The following is a 6,000-nucleotide window of genomic DNA, read 5'->3' on the forward strand; positions in this document are numbered from 1 at the left end:
CAGTGAGGGGGATCCAGGAGGAGATGTTCTTGAGGCCCATGAAGTCAGCACTGTGGTCCCCACAGATTTGTGTCCTTTCTTTATCATGACCCCGCAGAGCCGCTAATGATGCCACATTCACCGCCCGATCTCCTGCAGGAAGTTCTTTTATTCCTGCGGTATTTAACAGATGATTGATTTTTTTGCGGTTCTGATAATTGATCTCCCCCCAAGCGTCTGTTGTAGGAGTTACTGCAGTATACTTACCAATACCGGTACTTGCTGACATCCGGCAGTTTCTTTACTCTTGCTGTTGATGTCATCGTGTTCTTCCGATTGTCGCTGTTGATGTGTCTCGTCATCATAACCCGTCAGTATGGGGACAGTCAGCCTATAAGGCTTGGACTCCACTGTTACTTTAACTACCGCAAAATCACTGCTATCTGTGTGCTGCCAAACTTGTATGGATGGATCGCTTTTTTTTTAACCCAAAACCAGTGGTTTGGGGTGACATTGGCAAAAAAGAATGGCAGGTAATATTGCCCACCTCCTTCCAACTGTGGACAAAACCTTGTCCTAGCACCGGAGGGTCGCTTTAAGCAGACTGACTTGCTGATTCCACGTCATGGCGGAGTAATCCGTGTGATGGTTCCCTGTGTTTCTACCCCTGCTGTGTAGCAACGGCCAGAAGTCAAAGGTTTTTCACTTCTGCACAGCAGAACTGGAATTGTCTTGTTAGGCTGGGTTCACACAGGGCGGATTTCCCACGGAAGTTCCGTCTAGAATCCACCTGCGGCAGCTAATCGTGGGATTAACCAGCCATGTGGACCAGATTTCTCAGAAATCTTGTCCACATGGGACAGCGAATCCGTCGCGGCAAAGCCGGCGCTGCGGCTCCAAAACCTGTGGGTTTTGAAGCAGCGCTTTCCCGGCGGAAATCTTGCGGTTTTCCGCTGCGACCTACCCGTGAGATTTCCAACGGGAATACGCCCTGTGAGAACCCAGCCTAAAGGTACTTGGAGATGGTTTTGTATGAGCTTAGGCTACCCGGTAAGTCATTCTTAACCCCTTAAGGACATTGCCTATTTTGGGCTTAAGAACGGAACGATTTTTTGCGGATTTTCATCTCCATTTTTCAAACGCCATAAGTTTTATATTTTTCCGTTGACGCGGCCGTATGAGGTCTTGTTTTTTCCACGGATGGAGCTCTGTGAGGGCTTATTTTTTTGCGAGACAAGCTGTAGTTTTTATTGGTACCATTTTAGGGTACATACAGCTTTTTTTGATCACTTACTGCTTTTTTGGGGTGGAGGTAAAATGCTAAAAATTAGCATTTTTGCATCAGTTTTTTTTTTTACACTTTTTGCCAGGCACGACAAGAAGCGTGTTCCTTTTATTGTATGTAATCAAAGTTGCGGCAGCACTCTGTTGGATTCAACCACAATAATGGGAGGGAACAGGAAATAGTGCGCAAAAGCTCATGCAGGAGGATCCGACTCCCTTGGCTCCTCAAAGGTCATCAATTCATAAAGAAGTAGTGAGCAGCGCCAGAGATGGATAATTTTTCTTTAAAAGCGCATCAGTGGATGCCTCTTTATTGTATTCAACACATCCAGTAAAACGCACGACGTTTCGACCCGACAGAGGGTCTTTTTCAAGTGCATAAAAACCATATAACACATACACGGAATTTATATAAACCTCCACCAATCCACAGACAACACATAATTAAAAAACACCCACTTACACCTGTAGATCATGCAGGTGCCGTCCTCCACGCTGTTCCACAACCAGCTCATCTTCCTTCGTTGAAGAAAGGCGTCCGACGTCATCAGCAGGCGTCGCGCTATCCAAGTGCATCATCAGTCACTCTGACATCGTTAGCTCGGGACTGCGCATGCGTTTGGAGTTATACAGCGGAGCTTCTCCCGATAGTGTCTTGCGTTGCCATGGCAGCATCGGCACACACCCCGCAAGACTTCCCATACAGCGGAGCGCCTCCCGATAGTATCTTGCGTTGCCATGGCAGCATCGGAACACAAACCCCGCGAAACCTCCTATACAGCGGAGCGTCTCCCGATAGTGTCCCGCGTTGCCATGGCAGCACACACCCCGCAAGCCTTCCTATACAGCGGAGCGTCTCCCGATAGTGTCCTACGCTGCCATGGCAGCATCGGAACACAAACCCCGCGATGCCTCCTATATGGATTCGTTAGCCTGCAGTCATAACTGTAGCCGTAGCGGGCCGTATCCATAGTGATCACCGGCAATCTTCATTCTATATAGCTCAACGTTATAAATACAGCATAACGGGATGATAATAGTAATAATCTATGTTTGATAGACATTGCAGAAAGTGTCTGCAGCAAAACAACATATCTCCGTATAGGATAGTGTCACAGAAACCAGCCTACATTGCTAATTTCATTAAATACAAATAAGTACTTTATTACAAACGTGCTTTATTAGCACCAGATACATTCTTTATATTAATATATTCAGACTGTGTGTTCCCCCAAAATTTCACTGTATTCAGCGGGAGTCAGACAGAGTAATGTTGCAATAAACTAATGAAGAATGAACCAGGTTGTGGACACAGCAGCGGTGGCGGTGCATGATCTGTGGGGACAAAAAACCAAAAATTAAAATCAATACAGATAGGATGGATCAATATTCAAAGAAATGGTAAAGGATCATATTCTAAGTTCAAACCATTTCGTTGTAGTGCATTTAATTCAAAGATCCACTTAGCTTCCCTATGCTTTAAACATTTCTCCCTATCACCGCCTCTGCTGTTCAATGGCTCACAACCTATTATTTGGAACTTAAGTTGGCTTATGGCGTGGTGGAAATCTACAAAGTGTTTGGCTACTGGTACGTCAGCTCTTTCTGTGCGGATCGTACTCTTGTGCTTCGATATTCTTGTCTTACATTCCTTTGTAGTCTCACCTACATAGATGAGGCCACACGGGCATGTGATGACGTAAATGATGTAAGTAGCATTGCACGTAAATCTGTACCTAATCGGGTAACGTTTTCCCGTCCGAGGATGTATAAACGAGCTGCCTTTAGTCATGTTATTGCAGCTTGAGCAGCCAAGGCATGGAAAATTCCCCAATTTGGATGGCGCAAGTACCCTCTGTGTTTGTATCTGTGTCCTTTTCACCGTGTGCACCAATTTATCTTTAAAATTAGGACCACGTCGATAGGACATGAGGGGTGGATGTTTAAATTCTAGCACCTCGGGGTGGCATTGGTTCAAAATCGACCAATGTCTCCTCAAAATGTTGGCTATACGTCCGCTCATGGGGCCGAAAGTAGATACGTATGGAATACGCGTCATCGTCTTTTCTCTTTGCCTAACACTGAGGACAGTTTCACGTTTGTCACGCGCTTTCGTGACCAGAGGCTTAACAATCTGCTCCGGATATCCTCTGGCTCTAAACTTCTGATGCATTTCATTAAGCCTGTGGTCTACATGCTCGTCCACCACTATCCTGCGTACCCGCAGTAGTTGGCTCCAGGGTAAAGAGTCACGCATTTTAGGTGGGTGACAACTGTTGTATAACAACAGACTATTTCTGTCGGTGTCCTTTATATACAGGTCTGTTTTAAGGGTCCCTCCCTCCTTATATATCATAACATCAAGGAATTGGACCCTTTCATTTGATTGGGTGAGCGTGAATTTCAAGTCAGAGTGAACATCATTCAACTCGTCATGGAAAAGTTGCAATTCCGCCTCGGTGCCGTCCCAAATCAAAAAAATGTCGTCAATGTACCTTGTCCAGAATCGTACTTTAGACCAATGCGTAGATGTGTATACACTCGTTTCTTCAAAATGCGTCATGTACAGGTTAGCATATGTCGGGGCTACGTTCGTCCCCATTGCGGTTCCCCGCCGCTGTTTATAATAGCTCTCACCGTACATGAAGCAATTGTTGGTCAAAATGAGCTCTAACAATGTCAGTATAAACTGCATCCTTGCATTGTCAAAGTCAGACTCATTAAAAAAGGAGCGGACCGCCTCAAGACCTGCCTCGTGTTGGATGTTGGTTAGAGATGAGCGAACGTACTCGGATAAGCACTACTCGTCCGAGTAATTTGCTTTATCCGAGTATCTCGCCGCTCGTCCTGAAAGATTCGGGGCGCTCCGCTGCTGACAGGTGAGTCGCAGGGGAGAGCGGGCGGGAGAGGAGGAGAGAAAGATCTCCCCTCCGTTCCTCCCCGCTCTCCCCTGCAGCTCCCCGCTCCGCAGCGCGTCCCGAATCTTTCAGGACGAGCGGGGAGGTACTCGGATAAAGCACATTACTCGGACGAGTAGTGCTTATCCGAGTACGTTCGCTCATCTCTAATGTTGGTATATAGCGCAACAACGTCAAAGGATCCTAGGATGGAATTAGGTAGAATATCTACGTCACGCAATTTTGTCAAAAAATCGGTGGTGTCTTTTATATAAGATCTAGCCTTGACCGAAAATTCCCTAAGCACCCTATCCAAAAAAACGGAAACTTTACTATATAAGGAGTCCATTTATTGTATGTGTCCTTACGGACACAGCGATACCAAATATTTGAGATTAAGTTCTCTTTCTTTTTTAATTTATTTTTTATGCTAATATGAAAAAAGCACAAGTTGTTGTTTGTTGTTTTTTTTTTCTTGTTTTTCTACAACTTTTTCTTTTTGTCCCTATGAGGGACTTGCAGCATACCACCGATGATCACTATGATAAGGCATTGCAGGACTTCTCTCCTGCAATGCCTTATCGCTTCTTACAGTGATCATGGGCAGTGGTATAAAGGACGCCTGCAGGTGGCGCCCTGTTACCATGGCAACCAGCGAGAACCTGATAACCTCACAAAGGGAGAGCGCTCCCTCTGTGAACCCTTCCCATGCTGCGATCTACGTAGACAGCGGGAAATAACAAACGCCACCCCCCCCCCACACCCCCACCCCCGCTGTTATGTCTGGAGGCTGGCTATCAGTGACAGGCGGCTCCCGCTACTGGATAGCGCGAGATCTTTTCTGATCTCGCACTAGCCACATGACATAGGCAGATATTGATTCCTCTGCTTTCTGATGGTTAACAGCTCATAGCCAGGGAAACGGACCACCTCTTCTATGGAAAGATATAGCAGAGGACGCTAGGATCAACCTTTGATAGTTCCTACCGGACTCCCAGACCCCCTCCAGATCAACAACCCGCTGGTCACCTAATGTCTATATCCTGTAATATCATCCTGTAATATCATAGCGCTCTAAAAAGACATCTAGTCCCCTCTCAAACGTCTCTATGGATTTTGCCATCACCACGTCCTCGGGCAGAGAGTTCCACAGTCTCACTGCTTTTACAGAAAAGAACCCCCTTCTGTGTTAATGATGAAACCTGCTTCTTCTAGAAGAGGTGGTTGGTTTCCCTGGTAGCAAGCAGTAAACAACCAGAGGGCAGAGAAAACAATAGGTGCAATGTCTGGATATGACGAAATTCGGAAATAAACCTCTTATGGGTGAGTGCAATGTTTTGCAATTTGAAATAGGATTCCTGAAATGGGAATACTCCTTTTAATTCTTTTAATTTGCTATGCAGATTGTGTCTATTGGAAGCAATTCTTTCATCATGAGACCGACAACCAGCGCGGGGCCTTCGAGCCGAGCGGGGCCTTCGAGCCGAGCGGGGCCTTCGAGCCGAGCGGGGCCTTCGAGCAGCGCGGGGCCTTCGAGCAGCACGGGGCCCTCGAGCAGCGCCTCTCATAGAAGAAAATCGAAAAATCCGAAGAGGCGGTCTGCAGCTGCTCCACAGGCTCCTCCTCAATCCCCACAGAGTAAGTAGCACCGTGATTCAACTATTACTCCTTTTTTTGCACTGACCTCCTAACTTTTAAAGAATAAAAAGACTGACAATCCGTGCATTTCTCCTATTGGCGATCTTTTCAGCCACGCCTCTGTGCCTCCCTTAACCCGTTCCCGCTGCAGGGCGTAAGTTTACGTCCTGGCAGCCTGGTACTTCCCGCAACAGGACGTAAA

General features: G+C 46.6%; 1 pseudogene; it reads left to right on the plus strand.

Moving 5' to 3' along the window:
- The window catches only part of LOC136580437 (proteasome subunit beta type-7-like), a 29,220-nt pseudogene extending 23,533 nt beyond the window's left edge, over positions 1–5,687 (plus strand).
- Positions 5,688–6,000: the final 313 nt, after the last annotated feature.

This window comes from Eleutherodactylus coqui, chromosome 10 (genome assembly GCF_035609145.1).
Source record: "Eleutherodactylus coqui strain aEleCoq1 chromosome 10, aEleCoq1.hap1, whole genome shotgun sequence".
In the NCBI taxonomy this organism is placed as follows: domain Eukaryota; kingdom Metazoa; phylum Chordata; class Amphibia; order Anura; family Eleutherodactylidae; genus Eleutherodactylus; species Eleutherodactylus coqui.